The following is a 19,978-nucleotide window of genomic DNA, read 5'->3' as shown; positions in this document are numbered from 1 at the left end:
ATCGTTCAGTGTTCTCCCAAGCTTGTACCAATTGAAGCATTCTGAAAACAGCAACAGCCACTCATTGAATTCCTTCTCTGCTCCATGGGCCTTATAATCACACATTGAGTCCTAATAACCACCCTGTGAGTAAAGTACTAAAACCATCATGTCATGGACATTTGTTTTTGCCTACTTAGCATCTATTTCCCCTTTTCAAATGAGCAGGCTCCAGATTTTGATTGCAGATCTATCTACTCCCTATGCTCAGTCCATCTGTTTGGATACAGTTCTATCTTCAGCTCCAGGAAACAGAGCAGGTGACCGAGTCTGGCTATGCTAAACAGGCCATGCCCTGAACACAGGAAGTGGTTGGGTTGGGCATATTTTTGGAGAACAGAAAGCTGCTTTTTAATGATCTTTAACCTGAAAGGTTATAGATTGTAGCTGCTAGAAATGACCTTCCACTACATAGGCAGGGGATGGGGGTGTGTGGTGGGTGGGAGGAGAACATTATGAGAATGGAACCAACATAAAGCAAAGGGGGCTGAGATATTAGTGAGAGAAACAAGATCCCAACTGAGTCTCCATGACATCACTTGGGCCCTGGATGAAACTGAATCCTAAATTCACACCAACCCATCAAATTTCTAGTCACTTGAACTAATCCATTCCCCCTTCATGTTCTTGAATCTGACTGGATTGGGTTTTCTGTATCTTGCAATAGAAAGAATCTAAATTGATAGGCATGATTTTAGAAATAAGAAAACTAAGACTCAGAAAATTTTATACTTACTCAAGGACATTCAGCAAAGGGCAAATCTGGATTTTGAATCCAAATCTCTTTCACTCAAAATACCATATTCTTCAATACAACATGAAGCATGAAGGCAATGTTTTCCTTTTTAGGGGTATGGCTAGTTTTATGTGTCAACATGGCTAGGCTATAGTGCCCAGCTGTCTGATCAAACACTAATCTAGATGCTGATATGAAAGTATTTGGTAGATGTGATTAATATTTACCATAGTTGACTTTAAGTAAAGCAGGTTATTTTCCATAATGTGTATGGATGGGCCTCATCCAATCAGTTGAAGGACTTTAGAGCAAAAACTGGAGAAAAAGGAATTTTGTCTCAAGAGTATAACATAGAAATCCTGCCTGTGCTTTCAACCTGCCCTATAGATTTTGAACTTGCCAGCCCCTATAATCATATAAGCTAACTGCTTTAAATCCACTCCCCTCCTCTGACTGATACAAAGAGTAACTGAACACCACTTAGATAATGTGGAAAAGAACCAAAGAAAATATATTTCTCTCCCTCAACATGTGACCTTCCCGAACAAGGCAAGAAGGACAAAGCTCCATGATTAAGGCCATAAAGATAACATCAAATGCCTCATGAAAACTTTTGTTTGTTTGTTTGTTTTAAGTGAAAAAAGTTTATGAATCTTTATAAATAACAAATGTCCAATCCCCTGGGCAATACTTTTTAAAATGCAGACTAACGCTGAAAATAAAAGGCAACCAATCGGCACTGGTTTGAATAGGTGTGAGAAGGTTTTCACATTCTTTCAGAGTTCAAGTGCAGTTAGGGGCAGGGACAGAGTTTGGAAAGAGAGCTGACCGATTTTACCTTGATTCCTGCTTGATTTCTCACATTAGTCTCTCCCGTATTCATAGGATCCACTGAAAGGTTGCAGCAGTGTTCAATATAACACAGAGGGTAACTGAACCATTGGTGGCTTGGCTTCATGCTGCAACTGTGCTGATGTTTGCTGAAATGCCCAAACCCAATGAGATAAATAATTCACAGTTTCCCTGAAAAATATGAGGGAAGGGCTCTGACGGGTTGATAAAGAAGAATGCCGCTGTCCATATCTGCTTTTAATCGTTGCAAGACTTCTCAACTCTATCCTACTCCTCAAATAAACTATGAAATCCACAAAAGCCCAAATTGGGATTCTTGTTTTTAGCTACAGCCATTTTTAATTTCTGTTAAGAAAGGTAAGTCAGATGATTTGCAGCTTGAACTATAAAAGGAGTTTTCAAAGAGACTATCCATAGGGGAAAAAAAGTTTGGTAGGTTTTCCTTTTACTACAACATAAAATGTGAAACAGAAGCACAATAGCTTAATGAGTTTCTGTCTCTGTACTGTGACAAATCTACAATTTGGCCATTGTAAAAGTAATGATATGTTTCATTAATTTCATATGTTCTTTTAATAGAGTATTTGGAGGGAAGGCATTTTTTGCTTTAGAAATTAGAGCAAAGAAAGCTGATAAAAGCTTCAAGTTGGTGTTCAGTACTTCCTGGAATACATTAATAACATTCAACTGCCTTTTCAAACACACAGACAAATCTCAAAGCAATGCTTTGTCTTCCCAGTCACAATCCTAATAATGGGAGACTAGCAATCCTTACTGAGTCTCTCCCTACAATCCCCCTCCCTCTTCACCCCTTGTACATTCATGGACAATTGCACGCACACTACGTGTTTTACTTGGATCTGGAAGTTACACTTGGATCTGGAAGTTAACATCCTATAACCCCATGCATCTACTCTGCTACTTCTGGACAACATCCTCAGTGCCATTTCCAAATCTCTTCTAGGGAACCCGTTCCTGAAACAAGCCACATAATTCCCATAGTCTCGCCTTGCCTTTTCACAAATATCCTCATGTTGCACATCCTTAGGTTGGACCCTCCAGAAGCTGACCCCAGACAAGGGTTTGAACACAAGAACTTATTTGTGAGGGGATCCAGGAAGCACCTGAAAAGGGGAAGGGGAACATAGACAGGAAGGCCAAGAAGCCATTCAAAGAGGCACTACTGAGTAAGTTACCTTCCTGGGAAATGGTGGTGTGATCCCGCTGGGGACTGCTGGGAGCCAGGGTAAAACACATCTCGGTTATTCCCGGTGCAGTATTTACCCTCCGTCTCCCATGCATCATTGGCCGAGCACCACTCCCTGGGGAACAGAATCCCAGCACCCGGGCCTGCACTAGTTGTGGCCAAGGGGAGCTGGTAGGAGGACAGACAAGTGGGTTTGCAGTAAGACTCATCAGCATGTGCAGGACAGGTGAGAGCTGAGAGGACGGGGTGGAGCCAGCATGCTGCTCATGGTGCCATAGGATGTCCTGTTCGCTAAGTCACTCACACAACTCCTTTCTACCTCAATTGTCCAGGTGCCATATGGCAGATTTGTCAACCCCGTTGGTGAAACACATTCGTCTGGCGCCCTTCCTCTGCATTCAGAGCCTGACAGCGGTGGGTTTACTTAGCTTGGTCTGCAGGAAAAATCTCTGGCTTGTTCTGTAAGTCTCACAGAGGCAGCTGGAATCTGCAAACCCACTGTGAAATCTGGACGAGATCAATGTCTTTATTCTCAAGAAACATCTTACTTCCCTTAGTGATATTTCTATCCCAACCCCATGAACAGAAAAATGAAGAAGGGGTGAGGAGCAGGGTAGAATAGGAGAAGGGGAATTTACATCCTAGAGCAAGTTTATATTTAGACAAAAAGCAATAGTAGTGGGGTAAATTGCAATGTTGGGTATAGTTTTCTACAGCAGGGAAATGGACTTCTGTTGTTGTCTATTGTCTTTCTTGGCAACACCCTTTACCCAGCCTGGGCAATTAAGGGCGGTCCCAGCAGCCCCTCAGGGGTGGGCATCTTGGCAAAGACTCTCTTGGCATCCTGAGGTTCTGAAGAGGCATTTTTAATTGAGAGACTCACTCGTTGCCGGGCCTCCATTTATTCATTTATAGATTCATTAGCCCTGCCCGGAGAAAGCATTAATTAATATAATAGTATTAATTACATCATATTTCTCATTTATCTTATCACCCGAATGCTTCCTGAGAGCGGGATTGGTGAGAAGGAAGGCGATAGAGGGAGACTAAAGAGAGATACAGGTGAGTAAGAATGCTGGGCTGGAAATACAAATGTATTTATAAACAAAATCAAACAAGCATATTTACAAACTAAGTATTCGTGGGGGATATGAGTTGCCTCCACACATCCTTGTCCTGGAGTCCTAAGCCTCAGCACCAAGTATCCTTTAGGTTAACTGCTCGGCCTTCACCTTCATGGAAATAATATATGAGCAGTTATCTCTCCAAGTACCTGCGTTTCTAGGTCTGATTTCCTTGTGCTCAGAGTGATGACATTTCTGACTTGAAGTCCTAGTGTCCCTGGGCCTGGCAGTACATTGGGTAGCACTACTGGGCCACCACAGCACTCTGCCAGATACATGCTTTCCTCACTAGGTCACTAGTCCTTGAAGACAGGACAACAAGTACTAAATGGGGACTGACTGTGCCGATGTATGTGTGTGTGTGTGTGTGTGTGCGTGTGTGTACATGTGTGTGTGTGTGTGTGTGTGTACATGTGTGTGTGTGTGCGTGTGTGTACATGTGTGTGCCTTATGTATAAGAGAACAGCTGCTTGTTTCAGATATTAAAAGAATGCAAATTGGGTTGAGTTTTCTTTTGGCACAAGAACAAGGAATGCTTAAGTTTCCCACTTGCACTTAATTTATTTTTAGGTTTGTTCACCACCATTTGTCAGGTTTCTTGAGCTTGACCTGAAACTAAGGTTTGTTCACCACCATTTGTCAGGTTTCTTGAGCTTGACCTGAAACTAACCTTTGGATAAACGTGAAGGCAAACAGAGCCCTGAAACTCTATCTGTATGTTCTTTTGTCTTGGGAACTGTAAATCGGGGCATTAGGTGAATAACACAGCTTGGCTTTGTGTCATGAAAAGTAATTCGGGGCTGCGGTAAGGGCAGGATTTATGAAGCTGTCTGGCCAGGCTTGGGCAGAATGCCAGCTTACACCTGCTTTGCAGACATGGCTGTGTGCAGTTGGTCACACTGCTGAAGCAGCCAAATTCCTTTCACTGCATAGAGGCACCGCTGTGCTGGCCAAAGCACAGAGCAGGTAGGGGAGGAACCTGGGGCAGGGATAAGGCTGGGGGAGGCAGGGGGAGCCAACCAGTTTTTAGGAAACAAATCAATTGCAAACTTCCCTTCGCTCATTCCCAAGCAAAATTCCCTTTAAAAATCAGTCTGTTTCCAAAACATTGTAACTAAGTAATCTTGTGGGGTTGGCAAGAAAAGGAAAGTAAATCAAATTGCAAAGTTTTGGAGCTTTTTGTATAAAAAGAAAAACGAGGGATTGTGTCATAACTAAGGTTGCTCTAGAACTTATCATCCAAACAGGAGCACTTTTCAAAGTGGGAAGGGGGAGGACTATAATTAATTAGGTTGCGACAACACCCATACATTGAGACTGTCTGAGGCCAAGTGGGATGGATGGTGACCCTAGTCATGAACATTTACACTGCCACACAATGAACCCGCTAAATGAATGTTGTGTTACAAGGAAGCTTTTCTAAGAAGTGACAGAAATTATATTGTCTCTTTGATGGAGCTGGACTACCTCCATGAAACAGATGGCCAAATTGTCACAATGCCAGCGCACACTGCGGAATATCCATCGTAAAATCATCGTGCTCCATATTTCTCTTTCCCTTCCCGTTCTGAGAAAAGCACAAAAAGCTCAGCAAGTCTCTGCTTCTCCTGACAGGGAGCAGCCAGCAGGTAACACACCAGGCTTGTCAGCATCTGATTAGCTGGGATTCAAGGTAGGAGGTAGAATTCACGTGGCAAATACCACTGTTCTTTGTGATCTCAATGCTAACGAAGTTTGACATGAACTCCTCCTTCTCTAGCAAAGTCATCTCATACAGTCTTCAACATTCATCCCACTTTCCCATTCTTACAGATTCACCAATGAACTCATTTCATATGATACCATAACACATTACCAAAAAGCATGTGTCTTCAAAAAATAGAAAGTTATTTTCTCACATTTCTGGAGGCCAGAGTCCAAAATCAAGGTGTGGGCAGCACCGTGGTCCCTCCCAAGGCTGCAGGAAAGAATCCTTCCTTGCCTCTTCCAACCCCTGATGCCTCCTAGTGTTCTTTGGGTAGTGACCAAGCATAGCCCCAATCTCTGCCTCTCTCTTACATGGCCCTCTTCCCTGGGTTTCTGTGTCCTCTTCTCTCTCATAAGCACACAAGTCATTGGATGTATAGCCCACCCAAATCCAGGATGATTTCATCTTGAGTTCCTTAACTAATTACAACTACAAAGGCCCTATTTATAGTTGTCACTACAAATTAGGTCACGGTCTGCGATGTCAGATGGACATACATTTTGGTAGAAGTTGTTGGAGAACATGACTCAACCCACTGAAATTAGTAAATCCTAAAAAGTAGCCCTTTAACTCCTGCTGATCCCTACCCAATATCTGGGTAATTGACCACCTGCGTTTCACCTTTATTTTCTACAGTTTGCAGTATCTGCCTCTACTGCCTTTGCTTCCATTGCTGTCTAGTTCAAGTAGGACCTGAGGATGCTCCACTTGGTCCACTGACAGCCTTCACTTCCCATCTCCTCAGTGGATAACCCACTCAACAGTCTCATTGGTAATGTTCCAGACTATCTATCTTCCAAGACTGTAGGTCGTGGGTTTCAGAACTTACACACACACACACACACACACACACACACACACACACACACACACGGCAAGGCAGCATGTGCTGGACACCTCAAGAGTTGTACCAGGAGGCAAGAGACCACAGCAGGAAGGCACTGAAAGAGAATGTGGAACCTGGGTACAGGCTTAATAGAAGCTTAATAGAAGTCTGGGTAAGTAGTAAGAAGGGCAAGAGCATTTGAGCCAGAGTTTAAATGTTTCTTTTAATCTTCAGCCACAGTGATAACCAAAATGTCTCTTTGGCTATAAAAGCCAGGGTCCTGGGGTGAGGTAAGCCATAGCCAAACCACATGGACTAAGGTAAGGAGGGGTCATTCCTCACAGGCCAGCCATGGTGATATTAGAGAGGAAGGGGGAGGAAAGGTGGGCAAGCCAAAACAATAGATGTCCACTCCACTTACTCTGACCACTTTTATGGCCACTTCAGACACTATCATAAGAATTTCTAGCTAGCTGCTAGAGCTGTGTCTGCCCCCAGAAAATCCACAAGAATAACAAGATGACTTTTTTGACACCACAGATATTACAATATATTTTATTTACCCATAGTGCCTTAGACCCTATTTTCAGGCAACTAGACAAAGGGTATATTAGTCTGCGAGGGCTCTCATAACAAAATAGAAGAGACTGAGTGGCTTAAATGACAGGAACTTATTTTCTCATATTACTAGAGGCTGGAAGTCCAAGATCGAGGTTTTGGCAGGGTGGGGTTCTCCTGAGCCTCTCTCCTTGACTTCTCCATGGCTGCCTTCTCCTTGCGTACTCACATGACCTTTTCTCTGTGTGTGCATCCTTAGCATCTCTTCCTTTTCTTATAAGGACATGAGTCCTATGGTCCCACCCTTATGACCTCATTTAACCTTAATTACCTCTTTAAAAGCCCTGCTTCCAAATATAGTCACGTTGAGGGTTAGAGCTTCAATATATGAATTTGGGGAGGACACACAAGCAAAGGGCAAACTTATTTTCATGCCTCTACTTCTTGCTTACAAGGGTAAGATGTGGAGTAATACATTTTGACACTGATTAACTCCGGCATGTGGTGCCGCTTCAAATATTTTTTCAAGTGAGAGATCTAAAATGTCTTCCAGTTTCCAATTCACGATATCTCAGAGGTCACATTCTGATCCCAAGCACAGCCAGAATCCTATTAGTCTTCCCACATCAATTAACCCTACAATTTCCCCCATTTAATTGCCAGATGTTTTTTCCTCAGGTCAACAGGCCACAACTAGACTACTGGCCAAAAAGAGTATTTTCAGACATGAATGACACATACCCACATACAAATATTTTATGGCATGCTACATAATTATATCCCAAACATACACCGACATTATAGCTAAGCATGATTTACGGGTATACTCTATAAGTATCCCAGGGCTTAATTGTTTGAATTCCTTTCCCCCCTAAGCCAATGTCAATATACTGAAAAGACCAACTAAAAACATGTGATACCTGTTAAGGGGAACATGAAATATGATACTTACAAGCAAATTGGTTACTAATTCCTAGAGTTGAGTTTTTTTCAGTCCCATTTAAACCAAGTTACCTACTCTAAGGAAACATTTGGAAACCAAAATCTAGAAAACAAATGCAGATTTGAACTCTGTCTATAGGTTGCCCAATAAAATCATTCAGACTCATTTCTTCAGCCTCTGATGCCGTGCTAAGCTCTCCCAGAGCTGGTAATGTAATCCTCACTGGAGTTTCTCAAGAGCCCACAGCCCAGATCAGTATTACATCAAGTCAGTGCACCCCTGTTTTTGCCATTTTGACTTCCAAGGCATATGTTAGAATTCATTTGCCAAATATTGAATATCCCCTGGTTCCTAGTGTGAAAATTAAAAAGAATTTACAAAATAGTATAGAGGTCACCTCCAAAATACAGGGTATCCCCAAAAAATGTATACACACTTTGAATAATTATTAATTCCAATGTTTTTTTTTCTTTTCAGATTTTGCGATTAATTAGTAATTATTCAAAGGGTGTATACATTTTGCAGGGACACCCTGTATTTCTATTTGGAAAAAAATAGTATCTACTTAGCACATTAGTCCCTTTTGAGAAGCCCTCATTTTGGATGACTTGGGTAGAATTCGGTACGTCATTCTTAGCATAACTATTTCACTGAAACCTTGACAACATCAACACATCCAATTTTGTGAAGATTAAAATGAGTTATCACAAATCTTGGATTAAATGAATCTTATAATTTATGCTCAGAAGTTGTCTCTCAGTCTCCTTTTGAAAAAAGGCAGGGAAAGGGTGCATGTAAGTTCAATCTCTGAAGGCTGCATGTACATTTACATGAAACAGAGATATGCAATGGTGGTCCACTTTAATGTGGTGCAATTAAAAGCTGTTTTTCATTAATGAGGCATGTTTATATTTAGCTCTGTAGAATTCAACATAAATGTAGAATAATCATGAGCTCTGGGGTTTGACTTATATGTTACAGACATTAGTGGCATTAACAAAAAGAAAATAGCACTGAGGGGTAATTATTACATACAGCTTCTTGATAACTTTTAAATTTTTTTTTCTAAACTAAAAATGAAGAGGATAACATCTTGAATGTAATACCTGACAGATTCTATTATGGTTTCTGTCACCTTTTAGTATATTTCCTAACTGTGCATACTATAGAAAAGGGCAAGGAATTAATCAGGTTGCCAAGAGTTGGATTGCACAGCATGCAGAAAGCACTCCAGCTATATTATTTGCACAATTTCTGTAGGGAGTTGTGCAATAGAGGCCTTAAATTTAATATGTCTGGCCCCCTTCCACCTGGACTCAGTTCAAACCCATTGCCTGCAGCTTGCTGAATCCAGAGTGGGAAATCAGTCATTATATTAAGAACGGATGGCAAATGATCCCAATTCACATTTTTCAGCTGGTATGTTTTTTAACCCGGAGCAAGACCAAATTGGAAAATTCTGCAATTCTGCAAGCTGGGCAGTAGATCTATATTGCAGTCTAAATACATTTCTAGTTTGAGGAAGATGACAAGACGATTTTTCTTTAGAATTTCTTTAGTGGCTGTGCCACTGACAGGAATGTCGAGTCCACCACATCATCATCTTCCTGCAGTTCCTTCGTGTCTCACGGGGGTGGGAGGATGGTGTCAGTGCAGTTAAACTGCAATGATCTATATCAACACTGACCTGACTCCTGTATGCCTATGGACGCATTATGTAGATTGAAAGACCATATTCAGTAAAGATGAAAGTCTCTTAGAGACTGTTTAAAAAGAAAAAGTAATGCTATAAAAATGGGCAAAGGAAATGAAGGGGAAAAAAGGGATAGAAAAAGAAATGTCAACCAGTTGTAACCACATGAAAATAATCATTTTAGTAGCAAGGAACTTACAAATATAATATAAATGGGATCTAATTGTTTATTCAGAACACTGAAAACTAATACCCAGTGCTGGTGAGAATATGGGGCTACATACATTAACAATATGTTTATTTGCCTGTTGATTCAGAGGCATGAGGAACCCAAAGAAGCCAGTGGCCGTCTTAAATTCCAGTTCAATGAAATTGCTGTTGTGTCTCCTTACGAGAGCTTCCCTTCCTTTGAAACTATGATCTCTTAACCAACAGAGCACAAGGTCATGAGAACAGGAAGCAAAAAATTGGCTAGTGAATCACTCGGAATAATAGTCAGTGGTGCCTCTCTTATTTCTACCCCTTTAATCCTGGGACTTGTGAATCCTGGCTGTGGAAGAGATAGCACCATATATTGGATGCTGATTTTGAACATATACAGCCTTCCAGAGAACACTGGCCCAGTCTTACAAGGTATTACCAAGTAGCTAGCATTATAATTGAATCTTCAAAAGGTCATTCCACCATTTGATCAAGTCAGTTGCCTCAAGATAATGGGGAACATGGTAAGACCAGTGAATTTCACGAGCATGGACCCATTGCTGCATTTTGTTTGCTGTAAAGTGATACTCCTGGTCAGGAGACATTCTATAAATCCATAGAAGGTAGTTTTGGCAGAAGCATTGCATGCAGGGAAGGCAAATCTATATCAGAATAATTGTTTATTCCAGTAAGAACAAAGTGTTTCTCTTCCATGATGGAAGCAGGCATTATAATCAACCTGCGGCCAGGTAGCCAGCTGAGCACCCTGGGGAATGGTGCTATATTCATGACTCAGTGCTGGTCTCTGCTGCTGGTAGATTAGGCACTCAATGGTGGCAACAGCCAGGTCAGCCTTGATGAATGAAGTCATCTTGCTGAGTCCATGCAAAACCTCCACCTCTACCATTCTGGTAACTCTGTTCATCAGCCCATTGGGTGATGACAAGGAGCGGCTGGGAAAAGAGGCTGACTGCTATCCACAGAGCAGGTCATCCTGCCCACTGGATTATTAAAATCCTCCTATGCTGAGGTCACCCTTTGGTGAGTATCTACATGAGATAAAATATCTGCACATTTTTCACCTAATCCAAGAGATTTACACACATATCTTTTCCCCAGACCTCCCTTGTCATCCATTTTCCATTATATTCCTTCCAAGTCCATGAAAATGCAGCCAAACAATTAGCCACAGTCCATGAATCAAGATATACTCATACCTTTACCATTTCTTCCTCTAAGCAAATTGAACAACAAGGTGTACTTGAAATTCTGTCCACTTGGAGGATTTCCCTTCCTCATTGTCTTTCAGGGATGTCCCCAAAGTGGTTTGTAGGGCTATAGCTGTGCATGTTGGGGTGGTGCTTGCAAATTGTGCAGAAACATCTGTAAGCTAGACCTGAGTTTTCTCTTTCTCCATCACTGATCATAGGAAACTCTCCATAAGGCCACAGGTGTAGGCTGGGAAAGAGAAGATATTGTCCAGGAATGGAGACAATAGACATTTAGGTCACTTCCTCAGATAACGCATGTGTGTCTTCAGGGCCTGCTGGGGTCCAATCTCACATGAACCACTCCCATTTGATGATGGAGTGCTGCTGTGCACGTCTAACTTTATGGCTTAGTGGGTCATATAACACCCAGTTTATGATAGTTAGCTCAGGTCCTATGGTAACTTGGTGGCTTATGGGTAAGCATTAGGTCTCTACCAAGGCCTAGTGGCAGGCCAAGAGCTGTTTCTCTGAAGAGAGTAGCCATCCACAGAGGATGGCAGGGCTTTGCTCTGGAATCCTAAGGACCCGCCGTATGATTCATCGATAGATTCTGCCAAAGGCTCCAAACGGCACCCTGTCTGCACTGCCTCTTCAAGCACCATCGATTGTCTGCTGGTCCCCGTGGCAGAGCAGCTTGTGCAGCAGCCTGGACCTGTTGCAGAGCTTTCTCTCATTAAGGGGCCCAATTCAAAACTAGCATCTTTCTGGGTCACTTGCAAAATGAGCCAGAGTAGCACTCCCAAATGAGGAATATGTTGTCCCCAAAATCCAAAATGGCCTACCAGGCATTGTACCACTTTTGGGGTTGTAGGAGGGATCAGATGCAATAACTATCCTTCACCCTAGAATGGATGTCTCAATGTGCCCCACAACACTGGACCACTAGAAATTTCACTGAGGTAAAAGCCCCTGAATTTTTATCAAATTTATTTCTCACTCTCTGACATGCAAATATCAGTAAAACTAGGATAGTTGCTATTCCTTGCTCATTAGGTTCAATCAGCATAAAGCAATAGAGCAATGTGATGTTTTGCGGAAGGGGAAGGTGATGGAAATCCCTGCAAACTACATTACAACATAGGGCTAGAGAGTTGATATACCCCTGAGACAGGACAGTGAAGGTGTATTGTTGACCTTGCCAGTTGAAAGCAAACTGCTTCTGGAAGTCTTTACTAATAGGTATGGGCAAGAGAGCATTTGCCAGATTAATAGCTGCATACCAGGTACCAGGAAGTGTGCTGAAATTGCTCAAGCAATGACACCATAGCTGTACAGTAGCTACAATTGGAGTTACCACCTGGTTAAGCTTATGATAAACCACCATCATTCTCCAAGATCCATCTGTCTTCTATATATACCAAGTAGGCAAATTGAATGGGGATGTGGTGGGATCACCACTTCTGCATCCTTCAAGTCCTTGATGATGGCATGAATCTCTGCAGTTCCTCCAGGAATGCAATATTGCTTTGGGTTTATTATTTTCCTAGGAAGCAGTTCTAATGGTTTACACTGGCCTTTCCACCATAGCAGCCCTCATCTCATAGGTCAGGGAGCCAATATGGAAATTCTGCCAGTTGCTGAGTACGTCTTTTTCAGTTATGTTTTACAGAACTACAGGATGCGTTCAGGACCCACTAGAGCCACTGTGAGATGGACCTGAGCTAAAACTCCACTGAGCATCTGACTTCCATAAGCCCCTACTCTGACTGTTGGACCACATTTTGGGTCTCCTAGAGTTAGTGTCAGTTCAGAACTAGTGTCTAGTAATACCTGAGAGATCTGACTATTTCCTTTTCTTCAGTGCACATTCACTCCGGGAAGAGGACACAGCTCCCTTAGGGTAAGGCTGGGAGCAAGATTAATAGTATAAATTTTGGGCAGCATACTATGGTCCTTCCTCAAGAAGTCCTTCATTCAAGGGGTTGTGGGTCTGTATACTGGCTCAAGTCTGGGAATTGATTGAGGGGCCCCGCCTCTCTGTGTTTATGATTCCAATTAGACTTTTGTTCCCTTGACCTACAATACTTCCACTCATACAAATCACGTAAGAATTTAGTAGACTTGACAATTACTTCACTTCTAGGAGAACTATGATCAACTAGCCAGTGCCACAGGTTTCTTTGAGTCTGGCTGTTCTGATTCCTGCTTTGACCCTGCTGTCCATTGGGAAACCATGCCCACCTTGCCTTTGGTGGTTGAGTGCTAGCCCCTGATCACATAGTATTTCAAGGATGCTTGGGGCTCCCGTCACAAATTTACTTCTCACAGTCATGGTGAAAGGTGTGTCCTCTGGTCACTCCCATGGTGAGTGGGCAGTTCTTAAATTATAAGTCCACTCTGACATTCCAATCTCCCGGAGCCTTTGAGCACCGTCCTCAGTATACCAAGGCAGGTGGCATTTCAACTTCACTTATTGTGGGTCACTTTTTGGTGCATGTTTCAGCCAACCAAACTGTTAGAGCCCTTCCTACCCTCCCAAGCTGCAGCATTAAATCCAGAATCTCTGCCTAGTGGGCCCATATTAACAAATTCAGCCTGATTAAACTTTATGTTCCTTCCACCATTATCCCACACCCTTAATACCCATTTCCACACACCATTCCCCAGATTTCTGTCTGTATAAATTGGAAACTCATGCAGTTCTTTGGGAGTGTAGTACACGTCCTTGTGGGCCATACTTTGTACATCACCCCTTGGAGCCTGCTGGAACTGGAATCAAACTATAGATCTAAAACAGTGGTTCTCAACCTTGGCTGCACATTAGAATCACCTGGGAATCTTTTTAAAATCCTGATTGAAATTCCCAGGTGATTCTAATGTGCAGCTAAGGTTGAGAACCACTGATCTAAAAGGAGAGAGGAATGGTGGGGGTGGATCCTGAGGAGATTCAGCAGTTACTCAGAACCTTGCCTTTTATGAGGTTTTAATCAGGAGTATCTATTGATGATACTCTGGGTATCTTTACAGCACTAGAAATAGAGTCAATTACTTTCTTTAAATCTAATCAAAATAGAGAACCAATTTCAGAGACTGCAGAACTATTTCAGGAAACTCATCATTAACAGTCTGTTTCTCTGGACCCACTCTTAATACCAAAAACCTTTATCAGTCAAGTGACTCTAGAGAAATATAATTCATAACAAAGATAGATAGATAGACAGACAGATAGATGTTAACCAAGTCTACAAAATACCTTCATAGAAATACCTAGATTAGTATTTGATTACATAATGGTTACTATAGCCTAGCTAAGCTGACATAAAAATAACATTCGCAACAGCTGTCAACAAATTGTCCTCAGGTTATTACACTTGACTCTGGCTCAGGATGAACTTTCTTAAAATAGTCTTGATTGATGGGAAAACGTGACATCTCAATCTAATCTGGATATTTCAGGAGGGAATCCAAACTGGATTATAAATAAAATCTTAAAAAGTAAGAAATGAGGTTAAGAGATCAACCAGGTTTGTCCATTCATTGAGGAGCTAACGCATGTTTTGCATCCATTATATACATTCATCATTGCTGTGTCCTCAAACCCTGCCTGGCCACGAACGTGGAGCTCAGAATGCCTGCACTCAACTTCCAGCTCAGCCATCTTCCTTGGCAGATTACTTCATCTCTGAGCCTCATCTGCAACTTATCAGAGTCAGACTCCCATCTATGCATTTCTGTGTTGCTCAAATTGTAATATTAAAATAATTTTGAAGCAAACACTGAAATAATAATACAAAGGTATGAAGCTGCTACAAAATGTTGCTTTATTTCCAAAGAGTTTACTTGTTTTCATGCAACCTGCTTTTGAAATCATAAAAGGTGAAATAAAATAAATACATTGATACTCCCCTGGGAGAAGGATTTCCCTGGAGCAAGGCTCTGCATTCTAAATGGGTTCTGGGATCCCTTGAGTTGGGGTGGCTGGCCATGATATTTGGTATAGAAATTGTTACCTTGGCTAAATGAAACTGAAACTGTTTGACCTATTAGCTGCAGAACTAATACTCTGAATTTTGTTTCCATGAGCTCACAACCTCTACTCCTTTCCTACTTCCTGTAGTAATTTAAGAAACCAGTTTATAAGTTGGCTGAGGAGTCCAGGCTGCTGCTCCTGGAACAGTTTTTTTTGTTTGTTTGTTTTTTAAATGTATATTTTATTGATTTTTTACAGAGAGGAAGGGAGAGGGATAGAGAGTTAGAAACATCAATGAGAGAGAAACATCGGTCAGCTGCCTCCTGCACACCCCCTACCAGGGATGTGCCTGCAACCAAGGTACATGCCCTTGGCCGGAATTGAACCTGGGACCATTCAGTCCGCAGGCCGACGCTCTATCAACTGAGCCAAACTGGTTAGGGCAACAGAGTTTTTCTTGATGCAAAGAAACCCTTCTAGGCACTCAGTGCTTGTCTCTAATGCTCTGGATGACGGGCTCTGGGACCATTAGAACACTTGCCTTGATAGAAAACAAGTTTATATCAGAACAGAATGTAGCAGCATATCTTGAAATATAACCTTTTCACCTCTCATAGTAAATAAGTTGCTATAACAAAACAAAAAATAAAAATAAAAACATGTGCTATAGCCATGAATTTAAGACCTGCAGCATCGTTTCCTAGCTGGGCAACGCTGGACAATTCACTTAGTACCTGAGTCTCAATTGTCTCCTATAACAATGGTAATAATGTCCACCTCAAAGTATCATTGAGATCATCAATGGCATGACAGGGTACACAAGAGAGATTTGTAAATGTCACAATATTAGAAATATTAAGTCTGAAAATTTTCTCTGAAAATCTTATGCTCCTGTAAAGTCAGCACAGATGATAAAAGCAGCAGATGCTATTTGAGAGCACTGAATCACAATAACATCTCCTTAAAATGAAATTAGAATTTCTCAGACGCAGCAATATAAATCCACAAGTGTTTATCTCTAAAACCAGGGAAATGGGAAAAGATTATCAGTCCTTTGTGCAAAGAATGTATGATTACAAGTTCAGAAGAGTGCTGAAACATGGGTTTCACAAATCTGTTCCTAATAGCCCGGAGACCCAGAGATAACAGACAGAACTAACCTTTCTGGAGAAAGCCGAGGGCAGGTTTTGCAGGAGGAGTCTGAAGGTGGGAGCACTATAGGCCATTCTAACACGCAGACTGTCAGTAAATACCAACACTGCAGCAGGAACCTCTCCTTATAGATAGCAGCTGCTTCTCGAGCAGGTTCTCAGCCTGAAATTAGAAGAGAAACGGCATGGAAGCAGGAGAGATCAATTTGGGGAAGATTGGATTCTACTCCAGAAGCCGGACAATCAACAGAAAGTTCTTACATGTAATCTTTGCTCAAAACTAGATGAGGAATCCAGTAGAAAACATTTGTTCTGAAACGTTTCTTCAGCTTGGATCAGACTATCCACCCTACTCTATACACCTACTACATAATGATTTTTATTACATGGTACCTTGAACTTTCTGCTAACTGAAGACAATACCTGAATGTCATTCTGGATACTACCTAACACATAGTTCACAAATGTATCCTCCTCTCTTTATTTCCAACTCTAACACCTTAGCATCGCCCCCTCACTAGACAGCTCCCTCCTGATTGGTAGCTTGCCATCTGGATATGTATCCATACTTCAAACTACCAATGGTTTCCTACTGTACTTAAAATCCAGGCTCTTTCCCATAGTCACAAGGCCCTATATGTCCAACTCTTACTTCCTCTTTAGCCTCATCTCCAGCCACTCACCTGATATGGACCCTGCTCTGCAGATCCTGGCCTTCCTTGAATGCCCCAACTTCTTTCCTACATTAGCACCTTCTCCATATACCTTTGTCCCTTTGTGTGGAATGCCATTTCCCTCAGACTTCCACCAGCTCCATTCTACTATTCTTTAAGTCACAGACTGAAAAGCGATTCCTAAAGAATGGATGACTCCCCCATATCTATGGTCCCTCTGATATTCTCTTTCACTGCCCTGGGTTCTACTCCTTCATCGCAATTCTCATGACATGTTAAATTATAAAGTCAGCTGAGTTTTCATTTATGTGCTTCTCCTACAAGTAAGTGCCATGAAGGCAATGAACTTGTCTGCTTTGTTCACCATTTTATACCCAGCACATAGCACAGTGTCTGAGATAGTTATCCAATGACAAAATGAGGTAGACATAGTAATCAAATAAAAATTATTATAATAATTATCCAATAGTAAAAACATCTTAAATTTTTTTTTTTAAAAAAATGTATTATTGATTTTCTACAGAGAGGAAGGGAGAGGGATAGAGAGTTAGAAACATCGATGCGAGAGAAACATCGATCAGCTGCCTCCTGCACACTCCCCACTGGGTATGTGCCCACAACCAAGGTACATGCCCTTGACCGGAATCAAACCTGGGACCCTTGAGTCCGCAGGCCGACACTCTATCCACTGAGCCAAACCGGTCAGGGCAACATCTTAAATCTTGATTGCTATTGCTGGAAACTCCCATGCAAAAATAAATAAATAAATAAATAATTGATATTTTTTAAATTAAAAAAAAAAACAAAACACCTAAAACCAACTATCTTCTTCAAATTGTAAGAATGGCACAGAATTGTATTGAATTTGTTTACAGTTATTTCTTCTTAATTAGACAACAAGAAACCTGAAACTGCAGACTATGTTGGGGTTTTTTTGTGTGTGTCTTTTTTGTTGTTTTAGGTATCCAACCTTTGGCAGAGAATAAGCATTCAACACATGTTCATACAATGTTTTTTACCTTCAAACTCAAATTATGAAGATGATAAAATTTTAAAATATTAACCATGTCAATTTTTCAAAACCCATGTGTAGCACTCACTAGTCTGCTTGGTGGTCACATTTTACAAATTGGAGACATAACAGGGACAAAAGGCTGTATCAATGGGAAATACCCACATCCTTGTAAAGAAAATCAGGGTAAACAAAATCCCAAATACAACACATTTCCCTCCACTGTACGTGTTTTCATGTGCCAGAATGCTGGTGGAGAATCTGAACTCAGGCACTACTGACAGTGGAATATATACCAAGTTCCTTACTCTTCGCTTTCCATTGTCCTCATCTATAAAATGAATATAATAATAACCCTAACTTCACTGGTTTGTTGTGAGGTAACATTTGAGCTAGTCTCTGGATAATACAGAAGATATCGACAAGATAAATGCAAGAGACAGAAAGTCAAACATCATGAGATATGTAGAAAGAGATATTGTGAAAATAAACTGGAGCCTAGAATGCAAGAGTTAACATTACATGTTCTTACATGTGATCTTTGCTCAAAACTAGATGAGGAATCCAGTAGAAAACATTTGTTCTGAAATTTCTTTAGTTTGGATCAGAGTACCCACCCTATTACCCCTGCTACACATGAGTTTTGGTACCTGGTATTATCTTGAACTTCCTGCTAACTGAAGATAAGAACCTGGATGTCATTCTAGATACTACCTCTCATGTAGTTCTCACATGTGTCCTCCTGTCTTTATTTCCATGTCTAATGTCTCTGCATCTCCCTCCACTGGAAGGCGATTCCTTCCTTGCAATAGAAAGAACCCTGATTAGTACTGCAGTGACAAAGATATGCAGAAGGCCAAAGATATAAGAATAGAGATAATGAAGGGACAACAGTAGATATATGGGGGAAGGGCACTTAAATGAGGACAATTTTTATGATTCTTATTTGTTGCCCTCATATGACTCTTCTGGGAAACTGTTTAAGAACATTAAAAATTAGGACAAGTTTTTGTTTGGCTATAAAATTCCATCTTTCTTTCTCCCTCCCAAATTACCACCATATATAATAAAAGTCTAATATGCAAATTGTCCCCTCGGGTGGTCATTCAACCAGGAGACTGTGAGTTCGACTGCTCACTATGACATGCACTGACCACCAGGGGGCGGCACGGAACATGGCGGGCATCGGTGACATGGTACTGGCAGCGGGCAGCAGTGGAAGAGCTGCCGGCCCCGATGGGCCCTGACAAGAGCAGGACCACAGCGGAATGGTGGAGCAGGTGAGCGGGTGACGCCAGGCCAAGGCGGTACGAGTGGGGGGGCGGTGGCGGCCGATCACCCTGCAGATGGCAACTAGTGGTGGAGGCGGGGGGGGGGGGGGGGGGGGCTGCTTAGCTCCCAGGCTAAGGGAGCCAGGCGGGGGGTCCATCCCTGATGGATCGCCCCACAGGTGGGATGGTGGAGCAGGTGAGAGGGTGGCGCCAGGCCAAGGTGGGGGGGTCCAGGTGGGGCTGCGGGCCTGTGAGGTTGGGGGCACGAGCTGGGGCCCAATCTCCATAGGCCACCCCGAGGGACCCCACCCATGCATGAATTTGCGTAATGGGCCTCTAGTCAGATATAATATTAATAGATGGATAAGCTAACTCATTCTTTATACATATTTTAAAATTTTTACTTAAAATATTAAGAAACTTGAAAGAAAGTATGGCTATTATGGCTGAAATATCTATCGAGAGTTACAGAGACTAAATTTTAATTGTCAGGGAATATATGTAATTGGTAACAATAAAACTTTATTGAGAATAGTAACAGCTAAAACTTACCAAACACTATGCTCTAAAAGTCTTATACAGTAGGTCCTTGGGTTACTTTGGAGACCCAAGTAACAACGCGATTTTCGCCGTAAGTCGGAACCCACCTACATAAGCATCTATATCACTCACATGGAGCACATTGGTGACTGAAGTAAGAGTTAGTTCACCCCACTTCAAGCTCACCTCTGTTGCTCCTTGGATTTTGGCAGCATCAACAACT

This window comes from Myotis lucifugus, unplaced genomic scaffold (genome assembly GCF_000147115.1).
Source record: "Myotis lucifugus unplaced genomic scaffold, Myoluc2.0 scaffold_0, whole genome shotgun sequence".
Classification (NCBI taxonomy): domain Eukaryota; kingdom Metazoa; phylum Chordata; class Mammalia; order Chiroptera; family Vespertilionidae; genus Myotis; species Myotis lucifugus.
The sequence above is the reverse complement of the archived record's forward strand: the minus strand, read 5'-3'. Positions refer to the sequence as shown.